Genomic DNA, 25,144 nt, shown 5'->3' with positions numbered 1-25,144 from the left:
AGAGCCACCAGTAAATACATATCAAAGAGTACATTCCCTGACTGTCACAGGGTATTACAGGGAAAGGAACTTAGGAAATAAATACACTGGCTAAGATTTCACTGGTTCTTATTCTATCATATGCACTACATGAAGAAACAGAACTATGTTGTTATGCATACTCTTGCCTGAAAATTTCACTTTAAAAATGGTGGTAATGCAGCTGCCAGGCCCACCATGTGTCTTTGTATGGACACCATCAGAGCTGAGAGCACACAGAATGTCAATAACAAGATTTTGAACAGGTAATTTCATGCATGTTTACTGTTTATAATTTTTGCTGTCAGAAATGATCATGTTTCTTGCCAGCTTCTTTCCTTTTTTGGGGGCAAGATGATAATTATGCATCTGTTGCAGTATGTCAATCCATTCTAATTTATTTGCTATTTGGGTCAGACAGATGTTCCTTTCTACCAATTAATCTTAGCTTTGGACAGTGTCTTTGTAAAGTTGCTTCTGCTGTCATGATCATGCCACAGTAGATGCCTCCAGATCACCTCTTTTTCTTTGGATTTTGGGTTGTCAAAAATTGTTTATTTATGAAGTCTCTTGCTACTGAAGTCCAGGGATCTTCTGGAAAGACGCCCTTGACTTAACCGCCTTCACTTGCTGAGTGGTGGGTGTGTGGGTGCAGTCCACAGGCTTTTAAAAGCACTGCCCAAAGATCAGCTATGACAATCCTTAAAGCTTTTTTCTTACAGAAAGGTGAGACTGTCCCAGATTATACAAAAGCTAGTTTTGTCTAAGTGACTGTACAAACTAGAGATTTTTTCTCTCAGTCTTTCATTGTACTTCATTGGCTGGCAGAGTCAGGAAGCACATATCTTAAGAAAGTTTGAGCTCTCTGTGCTTATAAATTATCCACAAGATTCTGGTGTCATCTAGTAAAGTCAGTGACAAGATTAAGGAACATGAGGTCAGCAGCATGCTCTTGTCTGACAGCACTAAGCTGCAAAATTAGTTCTTGGCTGGATGGCAAATTTGGGATCAGGAAAAAATCAGATAATTTAGTGAGGAATCTATGGATGTCTAATATTTATCAAGGTGACTACTTACACTATCAACAGCTTTATGACAGAAAGTTAAATGTAGGATACAAGTAGCTACTATTTATCATTTTGTTTGGTGATGCTGCATAGAATGAAAATATGATAAATGTGAGAGCAATGAGCAAAAAACTTCTTGCCATTTTCAAAATCTGGTGCCTACCAGACTGTAGCTCCTGTCCCATATAATTGCACAGAAGAGTTTATTTGGGATTGAAACCAGTGTGAGCCACACCAGATGTTACAGTAATCCAGATCCTGCTTCCTAAGTAATGTGATGAAAGGGGGTTTTTCACCTGTTCTTCTAGGATGAATTTATTTCCTAACTTGCAGTAATATTTTCAAATTCTTTTTGCTGCTGTCTTTTGGCGGAGTTCTCTCTTCTGCTTTTAAACTGAATTTCTGCCATATAGTGCTTTATGTTTCACAATAAAAAGTCACATATCAAACATTCTTATAAAATGTGAGGCAGATCCCCCAAAACTGAGACTGACTTTAAAATAAAATTACAATACAAATGTATTAATGGATTTCTGGTTCTCTTTAAATGTTTCTTGCTGTCAGCATTTAAAATTTGCATTTAAAATTTTTTCCGTCAAAACTGGAATGCTAGAAATTTTCCTTCCTTTTTTTTTTTTCTGTAATGAGAACATCTGCAGTCTTTATTGCAGGACTGTTAAAAGAAAATTAAGAATTGAGAGCACTGATAATTGTACTAATTTTATTAGTGCTGAATCCTCATGATTAGATTTCCAATCAGGAGCAAGAATAGAAGAAGTATAATATGGACTTTGCCTCTAAATATCCATATAAATGAGTGGCACATTCACAGTATGGTGATACGCATTAGTATAAAATCCTAACATAAATAATTCTGGCACTGCTGCTATATAATCAAAGCAGTAAAGAAGCAGCAGAAAGCAGGCCCCAACAACAGGAAAAGGTTAGTGCTGACAATGTCTTATAGCATAGCAGCTATAATCAATGCTGAAAACTGCTACCAGCAGATTTTAGGAGGTATGTTTTATTGAAGATGATCTTCATAGCTCAGCAGTGGTTTCAATAGTGAATTTGTGACAATTGAAAGTCTCAAAGAGCGTGGAATTTATGGCAGGCACAAAGCAAGGTTTACTTATTCATAGACTTAATTAGATGTAAATTGAAGTCTCCTAACAAAGATTTTGACCCCACCCTGGGCTTCAGAAGCCCAGCTCACGAAGGGTTTTGCAGACTGCTGCTGTGAAAAATCAGGAAAAATGAGCTTCTTTTCAATAGATTCAGGTCTTGCAAGGCCAGCAAGGATCTAATGAGATTTTTAGAGAATTCACTGACAAATGTAATGATATACCATGCTGAATGAAATAGAAGTCCTGCAGGAAAAAAATCATATGTGATCTTCTAATTATTGGTACTACATGTATATGAAGGGATGGAAATAAGGATTTATGGACAACATTGTTATTCCTTTTGTCTGAGGCCATCACAATGAAACCTCAATGTTCTTTTATATAATTTTCATATATTTCTTACAGTTCTGTGTAGTAAAGTATCTTCAGTCTAATAACTGTTCTATCAATGTGGAAGTGAAACTAGAAATTATACAAGAGCAGATTTGTCTATCTTTCATTGTTAGATTGCATATGCTCAGAATGATTCTTTAATTATTCCCCTCTCAATCTTATATGTGTACAGGCAGAATAAAACTGTAGGAATGGTTATAACGCTGACAGAAATACCAAAACAAACCTATATATATTGTTTGAATAAATCTTAATGATTATTTAAATATCATAACACTGGAGTGAAATTTTAAGCTCACTAGAACTAACTCTTTCTCTTTATAGTTAGTCTTCCAAAAATTCACAGGGACTGTATGTATACAGAGCATTTAAATTTGTCAGTAATCAAAGTGAAAAAGAACAAATTGAACTCAAGGGTGTCATTCAGCTACATTGTTGGTCTTTTTCTCATAGACTATGTATGATCTTCTTCCCAAGGTGTTCCTTCTGGAGTTTCGTAGCCCTATTGACCCTGTGTAAGTGCTAGCTATATGTCTGCTCTATCACATCCCCAGATACCAGAAACTTCCTCCAACATTACGAACAAACAAATAGAGAAGTGAAGTGGTGCAGGAGAGGTGAGCAGACCACCTAGGCTCCTTTAAAGCCCTCTGGGTCTCAAATGTTTTGCATTATTTCATTTTTAAAGAATGCCTTTTCATCATGAGTGATGGGCCTGATGACTGATAAAGACAAGAAAGTACCAAGAATACATACGAATTTACTTACTGTCAGCACTTCTAGGGATGCAAGTTTGAATATAGCTGTATCAAGGTTGTTACTTTTCCTGCCCACATATATACTTTATTTTTTTTTCCTACCAAAGAAGTGGACAATGAGAAATGCATTGGCAGTTTATCAAATGAAACATCTGTGTACATGCTTTGTACCTCTAGCATATTGAAGCACATAATCATTCAAGTTATGAAAACTTTTGCAGCTCTCTATTACAACAGAAGAACATAGTAGGGTCTCCTACTCCACTAACAAGTCGGAACTTGCTAACACATATCCTTCCATGATATTGGTTCTTGGCAATTATTTTCTTGTTCCCCTGTGCTGAACGTAGTAAGAAGTTTTGATCAAATCAGCGAAAAGATTCTAAATGCAGTTGTGATTCTGAACAGGAATTCAGTCCCACTGAATGCATTTTGAGCTTATATTTCCTCTGATCAAATACTGCAGTTTTCCACCATTGTGAGGGAACAGACTACACGAACCTTTGCCACAAACACAGATTTGTGGCATAAATTAGATATTCCATTTTCAGTCTTAAAAAGGGAAGCACATTGAGGAATTTTGTCTTCTTTTCCAAAATGCTTTAAGCTTATGTTTCAGCTATTTTCTTGTGTGGTTTCAGTCTCCTGTTGCTAATTAAAGCAATCTTGGATGCCATCTTAAAAAAAAGAAAGAAAGGCTATTTTATGGTTTTCTTTCTGGATGTAGAATTAATAGCATTAAAAGGGAGTGCATTTTTCCATGTGGCTGATAGGACCTCATAATAAGTTGCTGTGAGTAGTAATTAGGGTTGATCCTTTTAGTTCTTCCTTTAATATTTCCTCTTTTCTTTGCTTGCCACATCTAGTAACAATCCTAGAAACGTGAATCACATCATCTTCTATCCTAGCAAATGTGAATACCAATTCAGTTGTAGAATTGATCTTAGAGATCCCAAAGCAAAAGTGCATGTAGAAACTCTGGATGACATGTTTACAGTATTTCAGAGCCACTGATAAATCATTCTATTAGTCTCATAAAGCTGTACATGTTCAAAATAAACAAGGCATTGATAAGAGATTAATTTTCTTCTCACCAACTCAGTGCTGTCACATGTAGGAGAATTTATTTTGGAAAATGTAACATTATCTGTAAATGGGTTAACTCTTCAGTTCCCTGAAGGAAAAATACTTGTATTCCATTAACAGAGTTGAAGCATTTTTCTTTTACCTAAATTTACGGTTTTCTCAAATATTCCCATTTTATCTCTTACTGTTCCATTTCCTCCTGTATGTGGAATTCCGTGCTTGTGTGTCAATATACACTGTCTGCATCAGCTGGCAAAAAGTTTCCAAACAAAGTTTGGGATTTAGATTTAAGTTACATGAGCCTGCAAATAAATGTGGACCCATTTACCAGAAAAATGGCTTTCCTTCCTGCTGTATTTTTAGGATTGAAATTTAATAAGGCCTTTGAACTTCATCTTGTTCCCTTTAAATGGTAGACTCTGATGTCTTTGCTTTCTCCAAGACAGGCCCTTGTGTAGAAAACAGCTGAACCTCAACAGCCTTCTTGGCCAGCTGTACAGCCTGTTACTTCTCTCAGGAGCTTGGGAAGAAGCTGGTGGAAAGGCTTACAAAAAGATGATGTTGCTTGCTCTAAACATATTGCTCATTTTAATTTCCTGAGGCTTCTAGCATCTCATCAAAGTATCAGGGAATCCAAATAAATAGAGACCTAATGGAGTGCTCAGTTCAGCCAAGTAAAACACAGCCCTGTAACACTGTTCTCAGGAAGTCTTTTGTGATGGATGATAGACAACCAAGCATCACCAAAACTTCCACCCTGTCTTTCCCCCTCTCTCCTCTGTCTCCACTTCCAAATACTAGTTAGCATCTTGCTCATATCCAACATCAGTGTCAGCACCTCTTTTTATCAGTTTTTTTGGAAATGAGAGCAGACTCCTTCCTGAGCAGACTAATGGCATGCACAGCACGAAGCGTTTGACCCTGTGTTTTCACTTGGTACCACGATGCCCAATCCCACATCCCAGTTTTGCTTTAGAAGATATTAAGGAGCTGCTGGGAACAAACTAACATTTAGCAGTGTAGATGGCCAGCAAACCAAACCAAATGGAGTCAGTTATTCAATACCATAGATATACTGACCAAAAATAGGTTTAGTGGTCACTTACATTGTCTTCCCCAAATGCCTTTTGTTACTATTGTGTGGTAATTACTCACTAGAGTGAGTAATAAGCCACATTCATTGTTCTTCTTTGTATTGTGGAATAAAAATTTGTATGTTTTAAGGCGATATGTGTAGATGTTTAAAACTGTTGACACCAGCCTGCGGGGAGAATTTCAATCAGGATGAGTAACTAATTAACTCTCCAGTACTCAGGAAGTTGCAGGGTGCTTTTCCACATTAAAATCCACATTTCACATGTGAAAAACCCAGATTGTTGGTTGGTTGATATGAATTATTCTCTCTCAAGTGTAATTTTATCCTTATTTGAAGGTCATTTTACACCTCTAAAATGGCATCTTGGGAAGACATGGTGAATGGGGAGGAGGACAGGGCTCGCCCCTTCAACCTCAGCATGCAGTCTGCTCTGGAATGGTCTGGACATGGCTCACTGGATTACCCCTGATGCAGCATGACTGTGCTAACCTTCTGAAGCCACAAGGCTCAACTCCCCTCCTCTTTTCTTCCATTATTTCCTATCAATCAGCCACTCTTGCCATATTCTGGCACATTTTTCCCCACCTTCTTTCAGACATGCCACGAAATTGCTATTCTGGGAACAGGAAGGGTGGTGAAGCTGTGGCAGGAGAACAAAGAATGAAAACTAAAAGGAAGAGCAAAAAAACCCCATACGCCCTCTCTTGCCCAAGAAATTTTTGCCTGCAAAGTGTAAGGTGGCCATGGGTTAAATGGGATGTGGGCCTTTAGAAACTGCAAGAGTTAGTTAGGTTGTCTTTTTTTTCTCTCTCCCCACTTAATTCTGATTTAAGCAAGCCTGTGTGTAGCATTGTCTCTGGGAATGGCATTGGTTCTGGTTTGTTCCACAAGTGGAAAATAAGAAACAGGTATATGGAAACTTTGATGGCAAAAATGAGAAAGGAGAAGAGTGAAACTCATGTTTTTACCAAAATTCCTTTTGCCAAGGATTTGTCAGTAAAGAAGGAGATGTTTGAGAAAAAAAGTTTTCTGACTGGTCTCTTAACAGAGGTGTTTTGTACCAATAGAAGTTCATGCAGTATTTACAGTGGATAGAAACTGTGAAAATGGTCTTGCTCTCCAAACCCAAGTACCCTTTGGCATCTTTACTTGTTAAAATTATCCAAGGGTAAGAGCCTATTAGAGTTATGCTCCAGTGTCTCACAGCTTCTGGGCCCAGTGCTGATTCATTTGCAATGGAAAAAATGAAGATTAATATCACTGAGGTAAAGAGCACTATTTTGCCTGAAAAAGAATATCAGAACTGAAGGCACTGTGCAAACTGTCTAAACTTTAGCTATGCTGCATATAGGCAGGAGTTTCAAGAAGGAGGTCCAGAAAGCCTACTGCTTCAAAATATTTAATCTTAAAAGTATTCAGAGATCAGAAGTTAGTTAGATACGTAAAGGTAGATACTATACATGTTCGGAAGCAAACTAATCTGGGAATATAGCTCTGTTGTTATCTAGCTCTTCATGCCTCTTTACCTATGACCCTTCACAGACCTTATCTGAAAAATATGCTCAAAGGATGCCTCCTACATCACATGTTCAGTTTCTAAGGAGAGGGCGGAGTTGCTGGGCCATGCTGGGAATAGTGTCCTGTCACTTATAGCAAGCAAGGAAAGGTGTTGATTCTGCCCCCTTGTTTAAAGCACTCAGATGAAAAAGTCTATTCCCCAGAAAGGGTGCAACACACAGTGCACTTTTATTGGATGAAAGAAAAATAATTCAAGGAAGCCGGCACTAGAGCCCGGATCTGCCCACTTTTAGGACTGAGGATCCCTAATACTTCAGTCCCTGGATCAAGGTTAGCTTTTTCTTACTCTCTTTTCTGGCCCTGGGACTCTTGCATTCTTAGATACTCAACACAAAATAAAGGTGAGACAAAGATGCTCAGGAATTTGAATGCTCTGAGCAGAGATACTTTGGCTGCATGAAGTGCCAGGAAAAGTATGTGCGTGTGTGTGTGCATGTGTGTGTGTGATTTGACTCCAGGATAGGAGGAGTAAGACCACACACTGGAAGAGAGAAAAAGCAGCTTCAGCAGTCTGAACAGCTGCTGTGTAGGCTTGTGGGAAGCCTGGAGAAGTGACTCTTGGATTAAAGTTCTGGCAGAAAGAGTCTTGAAGGGGTAAGTGAAGAAGCTGTCATAGGTTGGTTGATTTTTTCTGCAGTCAAAGAAGCGGGATTTTTACATTCTTATAAGTCCAATTGCGTAAAAGATACGGGTTTGACTCCATTACTAAGTTTTCTTCCCAACTGGCAGATCTTAGGAGATCCTGATCTAACAGCTGCTTAGATCAAAACATGCTGTTAATAGCAGTACCAATTTTTCCTCTCCGCTCACGCGGAATACGAAGATATTTTTAAGAATTTTCATATTTTTATGTTTCAGTGCTGTCCCTACTACCTCACTACTGCTGTCCCTTTTTCATGGTATTCAGAGATACTATTATTTTATAAAACCAGACTTCAGTTATAGTCCACCATTTTGATACTTTTTTTTTAAATACCTCAGATAACTCTGAGTTCTCCCAAGAAGAAGATAGGCTGGCTTCCCATGTTAGCTGTACTTCTGTAAAGTTTCATCAATTGACATAGATTGACTCTAAGTTTGAAGTGAATCCTGCAACTCAGATCCATTGAGTTACTCGAAATTTATATAAGAAATAAGAATCTGAGTTTCAGTTGACGAGTATAAACCATAATGGTATATGTTACCTGCCTTTTCTCACAATCAATGGCTTGGCACATCACCCATTGTCAACAAAGAGGAAGACAGGCTGACAGGGAGATATACAACTGAAAGTCCTAAATAGTCTGAGAGGGGCTAAGGCTCCCTTTTGTTAAAGGGAGGAAAGATGGTGGGGAAGTCAGTCAGCTTTCTTTTGAAAGGAGCCAGGAGGCTCCTTTCCTTCCTCTGAGGAAACCCTCTGACTTTTGGAAAGAAGAACCTATCTGCAGAAACAAAGATGGCTCAAGCTTAAGAGAAGTGAATGAACTGCAAGTTGGCTGCCCTGTTGAAAGCCAGGAGTGCTGGCTTCTGCAGAGATAAGGCAAGCAAGTAAATAAATACCTTCCCTCTGACCTCAACAACCCAGGAGTACTGACATCTTTTAAGATGTAAATTTAATTTATATACAAATGAGGCACACACAAATCCTGCTGGAAGTGAGACAGTGCTCATGATTCATGTTTCCTGCTGCATGAGCATCCAGGTGAAATTTCTCCCTACTCACTGTCAGCAGTGGACTGGGTCAGGCTCAGGCTCAGGCTCAGCTTCCACAGCAGTTCTTGGGGCTTGTCCCATCAGCTCCCAGCGATGTGGACTGTGCTCTGCAAGGCTGTAAAAAGCTAACATGGAATTTAACTGAATAAATAGTTTAGTAATGAATATTACAAAGTAATATTTTACTTGGTCTTTTTTTTTTTTTTTAAACAGGGGATAGGTGTTTTGCTGCCAGTTTGTGTGTTTATTTTCCAGTTGCCATAGAAAATAATTGACCTATTTTCTTCCAAGAATAAATATCTTTATTCAAGCTCCCTAAAAAAACCAGGCAGCCAAGACTTGCACTGAGGCTCCACCCATGCTGTCTGCTGCTACAGCCCACAGCAGACAGCTGAAGCTTTACCATTGTTACTGAGGCTTTTGAACTGTTGATGAAAATGTGTTTCTTACAGTACATTTATCCTGCTGACTCCTACCATTTCAGACCAGAGATACTGGTTCTAATGAGAAGCCTAAGGAGATGCAAAATGTAAAGAAGGCAAGATATTCAGCAGTGTCGTTGCCCTGGGCTCACTGCTTCCTCACCATTTCTTTAAATCCCCCAAACAGATAACTAAGCCACCTTTCAGAATGTTTCTCCTGGTCATTCCTTTTTCTTTTCCCTGCTCTAGATATATAAGGTCTTCATCAAAAGCCCACTGAATTTACAGGAAGAGTTGATGGCATCAGGATTTCAGTGCTGAGTAGATTATCCTTTGTTTCTGGATCATTTTTCTTTCTTTTGCTCATGGATATAAAATAGGGAAAGAGAATGCTTTGGAACTCCTCATGCAGCTCCCCTCTGAGAACCAGGCCATTTGCTCTGTTACCCTCTCTGTAACCCCAGAATATGTACTCAGACACTACTCCAGTCACTTTTCCCCCTCATACTAGTCCCTGAATATTAATCTCTGTGCATATTGTACATGTTTGCATACTGCTGTCCACTTGAAATCATTCTAAAATTATTTCTGCCAGATTATAGGCAGTGTTTCTATTTATATATCGTGGATTTGTTTTTTCATTGATGTTAAGCACTGCACTGAATCTTTGAAAGTTTATCTATTGCTTTGTCCAGCAACATTTCTGTTCAATGTTCAGTGGTGTACATGGCAAGTGAGGCAGCCGTGTCATGACTGAGAGTGTCTGTAGTGCTCCTACCTTATTTGCTGAAAATCTGGAAGCATGTGGTAAATGCAGCACAAGGATACACAAAATGAAAGAACAGCCTTGTGATTCTGATTCGATTTTATGTACCTGAATAAGCTGTTACGAAGAGCAATGGCTACTTCTTCTGTTCTTCTTGTGCAAAACAGTCAGCATCTTCTCACCCATCTACTAGGCAGTCAAAAATATGACCCAGAAGGAGGACTAGGTAGAAAATTCCCCAGAATCATGGATGCATCTGTGCTGTTCACTGGGCCATATTTGAGCCCAGACTTGCTCCTTTTCCTTGTATGAATGCAAGGCCTGACTTGGCAATGGGATCAGGCACATATTAGGGGAGAGAGTCTGGGCGTATCCTGCACCTGAGTACCCATTCAAGCACCATCTCCATGGTTGCTTTGCTCCGCCTGGCAGGTACTGCTCTTCCATCAAGCCGACAGAGACAGCCCTGGGCTGCTCTCTGAGCTGCAGGCATGTGGCTGGCATGCCACACGCAGCAGGCACTGCAGGTGTGAGCACATGCCACACATCAGCTCCTCCTCTGCCCTGCAGACCTCCATGTGGTATGTACCATGGGGACAGTTGTATGTGGTTCCCAAGCCTATCCATCACATCTGCAGAGGGAAACCGCTGTAATCCACACATCCTGTCTCCCAAATATACTTACAGAATATCATGTATGCTTTAAAATGCAGTTGTTTAAACCAATCCAGCTTATTTGTAAATTCCTTTTTAAAATATGCAAATATACAAAAAATGCTTTCTTAGTGCACATTACAAGATTGTTTCAGATATTAAATTAAAATTGAGAATAGCTGGAATTCCTGAGGTAAATAAGGCTGATGACCTCTGGGAAAAGGAAAGGGAAATTATTATTTACTCAGTGTTGACTGTAACACCAAGTTAAAAAAGGGATCTTGTGTTTTCCCACTAAGTTTTCATGTGTGTCAGTTAAGTGATCCCAAAGATGCTCATGAGTCTCACCATTCCAGCATGACAAATTACTTCATGTTCTCCACAGATTGATAGCCAGATAAATACAGGCAGTGTTTATTTTACCACTCAGCAGATCTTTCAAATATTATTACTGTGGCATATTTCATTTGTTTTATGTTATTTCAAGTGGAATTCTGTTTAAGACTTTAGGTCACTGCTTTATGCCCTTGGGCCGGGTACAGATCTTTAACCAAGCCACTGTAAATAAATGGTAGTGATTTTCATGCGATTGCAGATCATGGCTACCCTGTCGGGAACATTTTCTTTAAATGCCATGTCACTTTCACCTACTGCCTTCAGGCCAGTGCATGACATGCAGTAAGTGTCAGGCGAAATGTCACATCTGGGAGGAAGAGCTTGTGTGAATGTGGAAAAATGGTGTCACATACCCTGTAATCTAATATTGTTCTGCCTTAAAAGGGATGTTTTCTCTATGGAGATATGTGTTTAACCAAAATGACTTCTGCTTGAAGTTCAACAGAAACTAAACTTATCTGTTTATCCCCAGCTTTCTTGGGAAGCTCTTGCTACAGTGGTTCAATTCCAGGTCCTTGTATATTTTGCTGACATGATAAGAACCTTTAACAAATAAACTCAGAAAATGGAAAGGAGAGGAATGAAATTAATTTGTCTTATGGCATGGGAATAGCAACCTTCTTCTGAGACATGAGAATAGCATCCTACCCCTAAGACTCCAAGTCTTAGGAGAGTCCCTCTTATACTTGGAAGAATCCAAGTGTAAAAATAGGGAAGGTATCTAGTGATGCTTCCCTGGTACACACTCAGCTCAGAGATTTAAGAACTTGTGATGCATTATGTGAAGTGTCTCTCTTCTGTTTGTTTTGAATCTGTCACCTGCTAGGTCTATTTGATATCCATAGTTCTTATATTAGAAAAGACAGTGGAAAATTAACTCCTATTCACCTTTTCTTTGCTACTCTCTGTTTACAGAGTCCATCACAGCATCCCTCTGTTGTTTTCTGGGCTGCGTGCCATTTCTCTCAGGGAAGCCATTGTTTAGCTTCAACAGTCCTTCTTGTCCTTCTCTTTCTCTTTTCTATTTTTACTATAAACTTTTTGAGATGACAGCACTGGAAGTGTACAGAGTTTTCAAGTTCTGGGTCCACTATGGATTCATGCCCTACTCTTTTCCAAATAATTCCCAGCATTTTAGCAGCTTAATTGTTCATTAGTAAGGATTTACTTTTAAAAATCTCCCTCATGAGTGATAGAAACTATTTCTGAGTCTAACAAGTATATAGGATTTTTTTCTCCCACAGGCATTACTTTACATTTATGCATTCAGTTTCCTTTGTTGTTTTATTACTCCCTTAGCATCATAAGGATCTCCTGCAAATCTTCACAGTCGGCTTTCATTTTGATTACCATGAACAATACAGTACCATGAGCAAATTTTGCCACTTTGCTGTTTAACCCCTTTTCCAGCTCACCGATTATATTCTCTACCACTGTTTTTACTGGTTTAGCTGGTGTTTTCAATGGTTTTGAATTCTTATTTCTGGCAAATTTAAGAAATTCCTTTCAGCTGGTATTGAGGTGGTTTTAAACAAGAAGTTATACACAACAGTTAATAGTTCAGCTATTTCAGACTTGCATTCCTTTACGACTCTGTTCTGAATGACATCTGGGTACAGTGATTTGTTACTCTTCACTTTGTTGATGGTTCCACTTCCACTGACAATTCAGTCTGCAACACATCCTCAGATTCAACCACCGGGAAGAAGGAGTCTGATGGGGAAATGTTCCCAAAGTCTCCAAAGAGAGCACAGCTACAATAAAAAATTTTTTTACTGTTTCTTCTCTGACCTTATGTTCTCTGACTACTCCCTTTTATGCATTTATATTTAACCTGCCAGGTTTTATATTACTTTCCATGTTCCTCCTTTCAAGGTAGCCTCAGATATTTGAAAGCCAGTCTTCTTACTTCAAATACCTTCCATTAACCTGATATTAAATCATGTCAATTGATTGCTTTGGGCTTAGGGTGGAGTGTGCTGATATATCTGAAGTCTGTGTGGTAGAAGTCCTGCCATTGTTCTGAGCCTTTGGTATCTTGCCTATAAATAGTCTTCATGTTAACTGCAAGCATTTAGTCTTTTAGTTGCCCCTTTTAGGTCTTTTTTTCAGTAGGAGTTTTCATTTTTACACAGCTTTTTGGTTTTTTTAATCAACTGGTACTGAAGTAGATTTTGGACACTTGCTGCTCCCCAAAATTTTGCTTCCCTAGATTTTAAATCTAGGTGCGTAATAGTCAGTGGTTCATTTTCACCCACAGGGAGACTCCTGACAGGTTTTTTTCCTGACACTGTACTATGTACTGTCTTTGTCTGCTTGCCTCTCTGTATCTTGTCCTGTGGCATAAGCTGCATATATTAGAGTTTGGAGCTCCTTGGTCTTCTTTTTGCTAAGTAGCATTTGCTTTGTCCACCTTTTGGCTGATGAGAGCTAAAACTATTGTTGAAGGGAGTTTGAATGACTAGCAGCAAAAAGCTTAAAAGAGACATGGAGACCAAACTGCTCATTGATACCCATCAGTGATCTCTCCAGCACTGATAGAACATTCATTGGTATCAAGGTGAACGCACATGACAATGCTGTTTGACCTCCAGAGCACCTATCTCTTTATTTTCCATTCCAGAGCCTCTGTCATTGCCTTTGGGACCTTGCTCCTGCCTTCTCACTTTTCTGAATGCCTGGCCATTAACAGTTTGTCTTTATGCACCCCTTTCAAATATGATGAGAGATTCTGCCCATGTTGTACTTTCAACTAAGAGGTTATGCACCCAGTAATGCATTGCCTAATTCAAATGGGATCCTCTGCATTGCAACTGCACTTTCTACCAGTGAAATAATCCCTTCCTGGAACTATTTAACTGGATCAACATTCAACTTGCCCTATTATTTCTAGGCAGAAGGATAATTATGTAGCATCATCGCAGACTCTGAAATGAAACTATCATCAGTCATGCAACAGTGTCATCACACTACATTTGATAAATCAGTCACAGGACTGTTCACATATGCCAACACGTCAGCATCACTACCTCTGCCCTCAAGCTGATCATCTTCTCTATGCACCCTCTTCATCTGACCTCAGAAGCAAATCTCCTAAACTCAAAGTTTCCATGTGGTATAGAAAAGGGCAGTGGGCTTACTGACCTCACTTAATACTTTATTAATGAATAAGTAAGTTACTGAAATTCATACAGAAAGAAGGAGAAAAAATGGAAACTATGCTATAAATAGAACAAGCTTGCTGCTTGAGAGTTAAGCAGCCATCCATACTATCTTCTAAATTATTTAACTCACTGCTCTAATTCATTAGTTTCTTCCAGTATGAAAAAAAAATGCACTTGTTTCTATGGCAATCCTCCGAATTTACATTGAACTGAAGGTATAGATAGCCCTTGATATTTTATAGGGTTTTTTATCTGTTTAACCAAAACCTATAAACTCAAGTTTACCTTTATTTTTCAAATATATCCTTGAGGTTAGCACTGGGTCTATACACTGATGACAGCTACAACACAGTAGAAAAATGAATAAGGGTGGTTTAAATTGGTTTCATCAGGATGTTGCAGCCACAGAAACCTTGACATAAACCAGCTGTGAGATTCTCAGGCTAAACCAGCCCTGAGATGAATCAGTTTTAGTAATACTTCTGGCTTGTGTGCCATTTTAACTATCTAAAAATCCTCCAGGTTTATTGAGTTCAAGAGAGATTGTTATTATTCAAACAGTTTTATTTGCTTGAGTCCCATAAAACTTAAGCAATAAGCTCCTCACATGCTATGTACTTTAGAGGCTCCTAAGTGACCCATAAAGAAGTTTGTGGTAAATCCTGTATCACAGAACTGGGCAGACGGGCCAGAAGTGTAACCATGAAGCTCAGAACAAATCTTATGTCTGTGTACAAAAGGCCAGAGAAAGAAAATTCTCATTCTCAGCTGCTTCCTTCAGTTCTGATTGACGGGTGAGCCTGGAAGTGCCTGATCTGTCAGGAGTTGTGCCACTACCGTACCTTACAAACAATGCAAGGTAACCCCATCTGTCCACAGTTCAGTAAAGTTCACTTTAAGGTCAGAAAATGTAAGTATTTTCAACTTGACTCACCTAAAGTCCTGAGTCTAGGAGTGCTTGCTATTCCGTTTATTTATTGTCTCGAGTGATCAAAAGTATGCATGTTTTAACAAGCTTCCTTAGCACATAGTGGACTTTTATGGCTGTCACTGTGTTTAATGTTGCTTAAGAGTAGACAGAAAAGTTTTTGGACTGAATCTGCATTATGGCTGGTTTGCATTTGGTCTCACTTTGAAGACAAATCTAAGCGGTAACCAGATGAAGTTTGATGGTACCAAATTCTTGTTTGGTATTTCCAGAATGTTTTGTCTCTCCCCCTCTCTTGAACTTCTTATTTCCTTAGCAAGGACACAAATCAGAAATAGCCTTGAAAAGCAAGTCCCATTACATTTTGATTTGTCTTGAATCAAGCACTTCTGAGGCCAATTTGGATCATGATCTTCGAATCTGATTTTACCAGTCACCTGAAATTTAAAGGATTAAACTCTTATTGCTGGATCTTGGTGATCCAACAATATTGCCCACAGGCCTTTTTGAAACAGGAAACATTTTACATCGTTCTGAGACTCTACACACTGCAGACCAACAAAATCAGAACCTCTGCATGCATGCTCTTTGTAGTGATCTTACCACTAAGGACTGCAGTATTAAAATCACAGTATCTGTCTGGTACTACAATTCAAAATGGTTAATAAATAAATAAGTAAATAAATAATGTCAGAGAGCACTCAGACATTAGCCTATGAAAAAAAGGATTTAGGGGTAGGAAACTGGATATACGTGCCATATCATTACAAGTTGCAGTACTGGGATAGAAAATAAACATAGCTGATAAAAGCATGTGTAACATGGTAAACTAAATAAGACCTCAGAGGTAATCCTGCACAAAGGGATTCTAAATATTTGAAGATTGATGCTCCTGGTGAAGATCCCTCTTAGCAGTATTGCAAGTGTCTCTAACTGCTGGGTTTTGGGGGACATGTCAGTTTAATCACAGCATGTGAGTTGAATGTCAGCAAATTCCTATTAGTTCTGTCATTTCCTACCTTACGACCCCTATTTGCCTTCAACCAAGAGACATACATCCACAGATCTTGCTTCTACATTTGCAGAATGGAGGAGAGAGTGTGTAAACACCCTGATTTCTTGTTATTTGGCTCAAGGTAATCATCTCAACCTTCCTTTCCAAAAATGTCATCAACACTTGCAGTTGTTTGCATTTGAACAAATGATCTCACTATAAATGTATGCCTTTGGTGTTCCTCTTTCTCAGCATACTGCAATTTTCCCTTCAAGAAAGAGAAATTTAAAATGCAAACGGAAATTTAAAGTAGTGGCAAGACCCCTTGCAAAGTAGAAACTCGCAGCTTGAGAAAGGTCCTTTTACAAAACTGGATTTGCTGTCTGGCATGACTGGATGATGGGATCTCATTGCTGTCACCAAACCAGAACGAAGACCTGACTGGAGCTGTTCAGGAATTTGAGGACAAAATGCAATGTCATTGGAAAATGCTGGTCTGTCAAACCCAACATATTCTTTGCAAGTTGGTTTCAACAAACTTTTCCCAAATCACAGTCATATTTCCTCTAAAAACTTGCCCAGTTTTCTGAAAATTCATGTTGTGGGCTGTTCAGGAGTTTGTGTTTCCAAGGTCTAAAGCTCTGGCAAAGCTTAAGATGAGTTGAGTTGGAAGGAGTTGAAGACCCAAAGTTTACAGTATGTGAACAGAAAGGTGGTTTGCAGAAGAGAGCACTTGACAAAATATTCAGAAGAAATCCTTCTAATTGGTTGCTGGCTTCACAACCCTGCTTCTGGGCTACAGCAGCTGATGACAGCTTCTGCAGAGAGCAAGCATGGTCCATCGCTTGGCCCTCCTGACAGAAGAAGATCAGAGCAGAAACAATCCAGCACCACAGGCTCCATCCTGGTAGCAACAGGACTGCTCCTCTCATTTCCATCCCTGCAAAACCTCGCTGGGAAAGGGGAAGGGCCAAACAGCACCTGGCTCTGCCTGGTGTCAGGAAGGGGGATGAGGACGTTGCCATTACAGACTTGGGAGGAGAGAAGCAGCACCTCAGAGAGCAGTTCTTCATAAATCTTGCTTCCACAGGTATAGACCTGATTTGGGGCTTCAGAGCTTGAATTCATTTTTAGACAGGGGATGGACTAATGGCAGATTGGTGGTGGCCCCCACGTAGATTTACTCCGTGCTTACAGAACATGCAAAGCACGAGTACCTGCTTTTCAGGCTAGCCGATGGTTAGAGGTCCCCAGGATTTCAAGGCCCTTGCCTGTCCAGCTGGAGGATTCCCTTCTCGCCAACTCCACAGGCTATAACACCAAGCACAGGAGCACTAGGAGCCTCAGTTCATGCAGGGGCTCACAAGACCTCCCCTCTCTCCCCACCGGAGGACTGGGTGCCAAGAGTAGACACTGCAGTTTTTAGGCTGCCTGAGCTGGGGTTAGGAGCTGGGAAGCCAGGATACAGACCGGGGGCTTTTGAGTGTCCTGGGCTCTCCGCCAGAGAGCAGAGCGCTATGCCAGGCCACTGAGCTGCGGCAGCAAACCCACCGGGGAGTCCCCAGGAGATAAGTCAGCTTTGTCGCCTTTTGAAAAAAAAAATAACAAAGCAAGAAGACCAGAGAAATCTGCGGGGGATGACAATGACCGTAGCTTCCATTCCAGGTCAGAGGGGAAATATTTCATGTTCCAGAATACAAGAAACTAAGTTTTAGGCAATTCTAGCTGCAGCCTCAAGGCCTCAATCTATGCAACTGCTTAGCTGTCTACAGACTCACAGAGGCAGACCTAACTGCATAGTTGCTCCAGCTCTTCACTGGGGAATGTTTCTAATGCATATTCAGACTTTAGAAGACAAAATATGTATGGCTTACACTAAGCCAGTACTTCTCTCTCTTATTTTCATCAGGACACTGACCTTCCTGGCTCTCTTGCTGTGATTGATCAATCAGAATATTGTCATTGAAACCTACAGCTGCCTGTCTCTATTATAAATGCTTTAGATAGATAGCTGAATGCATCACATGAATTTAACCCTAAATAAAAAAGCACTTCACCAGCACTTTATGTCCTTGCTCTGTGGCAACCATAGGATCAAGGCTAAAGAAATGTCACATCTCATACCTTCAGGAGAACCTGCCACTCTTAATACTTTCTGCTCCTGCTGGTGTTAAGTCCACAGATGCCAGGAAAGTATCACCACATACTTCTTCTGAGCCTTGCGTTTGTGCAGCTCATGACAACAATACATGGCAGAATCATATGAAAAAAAGGCTGTGAGAGGCCACTCACATGCTTGGACTCTCCAGTGCGGACTTTAAAACATCACGGTGAGCAGGATCCAGGTTCCTTCTTCCTCTGACAGCAGCACCTCTTTCTGTGTCTGCTCTACCCGCTGTCAGTCCTGCAAAAACCCCTCAGCCCTTGCTGGCAGGAGCCCAGCACAGCTCAGCTCCAGGCTGGGCTGGTGCTGGTGAGGTTAGTTTTGCTGTCCCTGTGAGCAGGGCGTGGTAACCCTCATTGACAACAATGCTCTGTCTCTTGAAACCTAAATAGTTGGAGAAGTATTTGGGGGGTGTAATATGTACAATGGTCTGTCCAGAGCCTAAAAGTCATCCTGGCCTTTGCTTCCTCCGTTGGAGTGAAAGCTGCTGGTGAAACGGGGTTGGAAACCAGAGTTTTGAGCTGTTCTGTGCCACAATCAATCTTTTTAAAATATTCACTCAAGAAAGAACTTCCTTCTGGAGCACATGTTGTTTACAGGCTGAATTCCATGCTGAAGTTGATATTTATAGCTACTATGAATCTTTTAAAGGCGAATGGCCTCTAACTGCAATAAGGTATGAGGCTTTAATAATACAATACTTGCAGAGGTTGGACAAAATTTATGGTAGCCACTTTTTTTGTAGCCAACGCATTGCAAACAAAGAAATATAAAATGAACCGTGCTAGTGCCAGCAATCATGGCTACAGATTGTGTATAAAGTAAATGAAGGATTCTCTCTTTCTCCTAGGGCTACCTCCTACCTGGCTGCTGGTTTTCTGCTCATTTGCTGTTCAGTATACAGAACTTAAGGTATCTTAAGAGTTTTGTATACATGGAGGAACAAGTAACCTGACAGTTCCATAAAACGACACAAAAATGGTGTATATTGCAAACGAAACTGATATGAATTTGTTTCCTTAATAAATCAAGGCCATTTTAGCTGCATTTGTAGAGACACAGTGACACCCAGTGGTTGCTAATAAATATAATAGACACCCATAATTTATTTGGAGCACTGGATCAGATCATTGACTGGCTCATATGCATTCCAGGGTCAGAAAAGTTCCAGCGTATGCTGTTCATTGAAAAAAACATGAGTCGGTATCTGTTTCTATTTTATATATTTTATTGAAGCTCCTAAACTAAAACAAATACACAGCACTAATCATACTAAGCAAAGAATAATAAAAATGTCACAAGTCGCCATCTTTTTAGGTTACATTTTGTACTTTCTTCTGAAAAATTCCTTTAAGAAAAGAAAACCCTGCACCTCTGGATTCTTTCAACTTCTCACGGTAACATGAAGTTAATGTAATGTTTTCTTAGAGCCTTTGCTAAATAAAATCATATTGGCTCAAGTACAATATTAACTATTTTTGTCACAAAACTTTTGCTAATCAAGTCTGGAGGGGAAATATTCTCTATTTTGTCTTTAGGGCAGGAGGTGGGATGGTTTACATTCGGTTTGTTATTCCATCTTTATTTTAGCATTTTGGCTAGCAAATTCGCTGTTACAGTTGACAACATATGAACATCATATTTTCAAGAACAAAGCTGGCTTTCCTCTACCTTTAAAGTGCAGATTGAAATCTCATTGTGGATTTTTTTGTAGGAGCCAGATCAGGCTTCAAAATGGAAACTCGGTGCCAGGTTTAATTAAAAAAAACCAAGTTGCTCTTGCATCATTTTGATATAAATAAAAAGTTTCCTGCTTGAAATGAAGTGAATATTGAGGAATGATTCCTGATTTCTAATCTAGCAGCAGTAGAGTCATTGATTGTTTATGTGGAGCAGCGGCTCAGTAATTCATTTCCCTTCAATCTGTAATTTTTGTTTAATCTTTGCTGAAAATTCACAGAGGTTATCCTTATGTTCTTATGGTCAGCAGACGGAGTACAACAGTTTAAGGGTGATTCTGTGCCAGGCACAGACTAGCATTAGTACACTGCAAAAGACAAGACCATGCATGTTCAAGCATCAGGGGAAGCAAAGGAGCAGTGAAGCCCAGGCTCCACTGAAGATACCAGAGGAACTCCCAGTGACATCAGTGAAGCATAACTGCCTCTGAGTGTTGGCTCAGATGATTATGCTTTTGCAAATCTGCCAGTGAAAAATCCCTCAAGGTTGGGGAAGATATATGCTTACAAGTTGACGAATATGTTCTAACAGTGTAACCCTGACTGTTGTGGTATATTAGTATACTGACTCACATTCCAGCCTGTGGCTTTAATGAAATGGTTTTGTCCTAAACCCTGCGGAAAAACCTCCTAGTCACCCTTACTTCTTTTCATGTAGTGCTGGAAAAGGTTTGCTTCCTACCAATCATGCAAGTTCACTCTCATCTTCTAACATATTTTTCAGAACAGGGGTTGTTTAGGCCTTTTTCAGGCTTATCTGTGACCTGATATGCCCTCTTGCCCTGAGTGCATGAGCTCCTACCAGTTTTCTAGTAAGACACTTGTTACGGATGCACAACTAACCAAATCCAACAGGTATTAAAACTCAGATTTATTCTTCAGTAAAAGTTAGTTAGAAGTCCGGTAACATTTTGTAAAACCACAGGCTCAATGATGTAAAGAGAATTAATACTACATGGCCGACTTAAGAATCCCCAAGATTTAAAGTGATGGCTCAAAACGCGCATACCACTCACCTAAAAGCTGAGGGCTCTCTCCCTCGAGGAGTTACCTCGGGCGGTGCCCCGACCCGAGGGGGAGTCCCCAACTGCTGACCCGCTGCTCCGAGGAGGACTGCCAGTGTGTCCTCCGGCAGGACCCCGTTTATACCCCTGTTGAATCTGACCTGTGGTCATTTAATCCTGTTGGCCAGGAGGGTCACCTCGGTGTACCTGGCGCATCTCGACTGGCCAGTTCAAATTTCAACCTGCGGCCTCCAGGGTTTCCTTCCCCTTCTCCCTTCCTGGAGAAGTTTTGTTTCCTGCTGGCAGGATTGGGGGGGGGGCGAATGTACTGCCACAACACTATTGCTACTAGCAGTGCTGAGCTAGGCATGCTCCACATTCTTACCTTCAAACCTTCAATTGGAGTGGTCTAGGGTAATTTTGAGTAGACAACCTAAGGGATTGTGAGTAGAGCTCCTGAGACATCTGTGTGCCATGAAGAAGGCCTAGAAGTAGCTAGGTTTCTGCAAGTGTCTCCAGATCAATGAGATTTCTTTCTGGATACTGGGATATTCATGGGCTTGAAGAGGAACAACCCTTTGCTGTTTTCCCTATTATATTTTTGTAATTTGGAGAAAATTTTTCTGAATTTTAACACTGACAAATCTAGTCTCATTGTTATTTTCTGCCTTTTGGCCCGTGCCACCATTTGATCCAAATCTCAAGCTAATTTTTTGATGTCCCAGTCTTGAAAGAATTTCAGCAGTTGCAGCTCCCACAAAAGTAATCCGATCACTCCTGTATCACCGTCAAAATTTAGTTAAATACATTTTGTTAAAAATCTCTTTGTATAAAAAAAGGATGTCAGGGAAGATTTGCAGGAAAAAAGGAATGGGGGTAGAAAGAAGTAAAGTTAAAGGAGAAAAGGAAAGCAAGTACAGAGGAATAAATTGAAAGGATTGCTTGCCATATGTGAAGGAATCTCTATGGTTAGAAATAGTCCCAATCTTATTTTCCTTCCACTGGAACCCATTATGTTTTCACACAGGAGAGCTACCACAACGAGGACGTTAATGCTCTTCTTGCGTGCTAGCTAGTTATTAGAGACTCACAATGAGGAAGGTGATCAAAGAATACTTGTCACATGCCCAAACTACCCTAATTCAAGGAAATTGCCACCTCAGTGCATCATATGAGGCAGGTCAAGCCTAGGGTGAAGCAAGCTTTCTGTGTAAGAATTTTAATTAGCAATGAGCACAATAAAATACATAAGCTGCTGAAAGTTAACAAGTGCTACTGTTTGAGATTTATGTTCAAATCCATGCTGTGTACTTCCCTTTCCTCACCGCCATAATGGATTAGCAGTATACTGGATAGTAGTCAACAAATATTACAATCATCCTTCTAATCTTATTAACAAACTTGTAAGAAGTATTAAGAACACATTTATACCACTTGTGGGAAACAGTCCAAATACAACGAACCAAAAGCTGCTTATCTACGAGCAAAACCAGCATTATATGACTGAAGGGGGCCAAGTTAATCAGAGCTATCAAGAGACTAATTCAGATCCAGAGGGCTGGGAAGGCAGATTAAATGATGGTTCATAAATCATTGAAAGCATACACTATACAGTATTGTAACAACAAACAATGATCTTCTGTAGGGTGCAGTTTCCTGCTTTCTATATATCTATGTTTTGACATTTTAAGTATTTCATCAGCATCTTTTTATCCCTAAGTTGTGCATGTGTAGCAATAGCATTATAACTCAGCATGTTAATCATCAGACTTTTAGGAAGGAAGGGGATAGACTGTAAAAACAAACCTAAAATTGTTCAGTTTACAGGCAGTGCTACTGTGCTTACTACAAGCACGTACAAAGTGTAAAAGAATATGATCCAAGATATTGTGGAGGAAAACTGGGGAAAAGCAACTGTGGGAATGTGAAAAATCACCTTTATATATGTCTCAGGCTCCTTTGCTTTAGAGCAAGGAGGGAAGAATACTGCTGGTTAATTTTTCACTTTTAAAATATTTTGTAGAAGTACTGAAATATGCTGGTTTAGTGAGGAAAACAGCACACCAAAATGTAGGTTTACTCACTGACTCCACCATGGAACAACTCAGGTCTGGTCTTATTATGCCTTTCTTCTAGCAGGATTGAGATTATCAACAGGCTACGATTGACTCCTCTTTAGAATTGTCTTCCAAAGGCTCAGTTACCCATTTTTGAAGTGGTTAAAACATTCTCTTTGGCTGCTTGCTTTTTTGCCCCTATCAGTAGTCCTAACAAAGGCTTTTCGACTACTTACCAAAAGTAAAGGATTCCTCCAAGGACTAGAGTTAATGGCACTTGTTTCTGATCTCACAAGACATGGAACACACTCCAGTCCTCTACACAACATAATCTTCCACATTTCTAGTGCCTGATTTTCCATTGCTATGCATTGTATGTATTTAGTTACGTCAGCACAAAGTGAGGGCAAAAGGCTGCCAGTGCAACGCACTCTCTCTGGAAACATGACACTCTGGGATAAAAGACAACACAACACATTGGAAAGCAGAGAATAGTCCTTTAATTACAATAATTAAATTATGCATGGGTTTGTTAGTTTTTTCATAGAAAACAGAAAGGTCTTCAGACTGGGAGAGTAAGACTGAATGGCATGAAAGCCTAAAAACAAGTGAAGTCAGCAGTTCAATTTGAGAGCAGTGTCAAATCAAACTTGTACAGATTTGTCCCCAACTATCTGAGCAACATCATTTTTTCATTTTTTTGACTTCCTGGACTTGTTGTTTAGTTTTCTTCTCCTTTCCCTTTCTCCACTGAAAAACTTAACATATCCCATTTATAGCTCTAGGAAGGTGATTGCCTCAGTGCTTGCATAGTCCTTTGGGTTTTGGCATAGCATCAGACATAAGCCCTCATCTGGCTCTTATTTTCTTTCTAGGCCTTACCCAAATCTGCCTGTTCTATAGCTCAGGTTTCCAGCTTGGTCCTATTATGGTCAAGTTGCCAACTGGCCACAAAACCACACAGCCACCTGGAGTATGAAGTAAATATTTTCTTGGTCATTCTAATTTCTCAGCATCTTGTCCGAGCTCCTGGTTTACTCCCTAAGTTTCTCCCTAAGGTGCCTTAATTGCAATCATCCTCAAAAAAAGGATCACCCATCTCCATTCAACCTCCAGGACTCAATTTTTACCACCATCTCTCCAAGATCTTGTTCTTACAAGGCCACCTGCCTGGACTACCCACACTTTCTTCTTCAGGTTCAGCAATAGCTATTAACCCTTTTCTGTCAGCTGCTTTCTAGATCTGAGTTTTCACAACTACCTTTAAATGGAAAATGAAGTCCTTTGAAGATATGTTGGTTGTTTCAAACACCTGTCCACATCCTAGTACATTAATTATGAGGCCTAATAGAGCTCTTTGGTTTTGTATCATATGTCTTAACTGTCAGAGTGGACTTATACATCTCAAGACAAGGATACTCAGTATGTTGCAATTCAATATCCACCAGAAAACAGAGAGTGTGCTTTTCTACTTGTTTTTTCTTACAGAACAAGCTGTAGAGGGCAAGAAATTTGCCTGGGTCTGCAGCATCAGGTGCCAGTGACAAAGCATAAACAAAGGAACAGGCAGAACAAAAATGTTCTCTCTAATTTATTCAACGTTTCATCGTTTCTAATGTAAACAACATTAACTACAGTCTTTGCTGAGAAATATAGCCTGCTGAGGGAGTAGGAGGGAAAGAAATCAAATACAGCTGTGGGAAGAGGGATGCAGGGTTTACCAAGAGCTTGGTTATTCTTTCACATTTTGACCAATCTCAAATAGAGCTTTGAAGCACAAAGTTGCTCTGCTAAGCAACTAAGCAATTGAGAAGATCGAAATACATAAATGTTGATGAAACTATCTTCTTTAAACTGTATTATTTTGAGATCTCCTTTCTGTGTCAAAATAGAAGATAAGTATTTACTACAGAAATCCACGTGTCTGTTTTCACAGATGCACCCTAGTAATTTTAAACCCATTTTTCTATTTTTTTATTCAGTTTTCAGTCTATATATTTGATATAGGGTTTTGCTGCTTGGAAAAAAAAAGTATTTTCTA

At 39.8% G+C, this 25,144-nt stretch overlaps 1 protein-coding gene across 1 annotated transcript in view; it reads right to left on the bottom strand.

The window, feature by feature from the left end:
- The window catches only part of NLRC4 (NLR family CARD domain containing 4), a 103,212-nt gene that overhangs the window by 49,382 nt on the left and 28,686 nt on the right, over window positions 1–25,144 (bottom strand).

The sequence above is a fragment of the Harpia harpyja genome, chromosome 13, assembly GCF_026419915.1.
Source record: "Harpia harpyja isolate bHarHar1 chromosome 13, bHarHar1 primary haplotype, whole genome shotgun sequence".
Lineage (NCBI taxonomy): Eukaryota > Metazoa > Chordata > Aves > Accipitriformes > Accipitridae > Harpia > Harpia harpyja.
The sequence above is the reverse complement of the archived record's forward strand: the minus strand, read 5'-3'. Positions and strand labels throughout refer to the sequence as shown.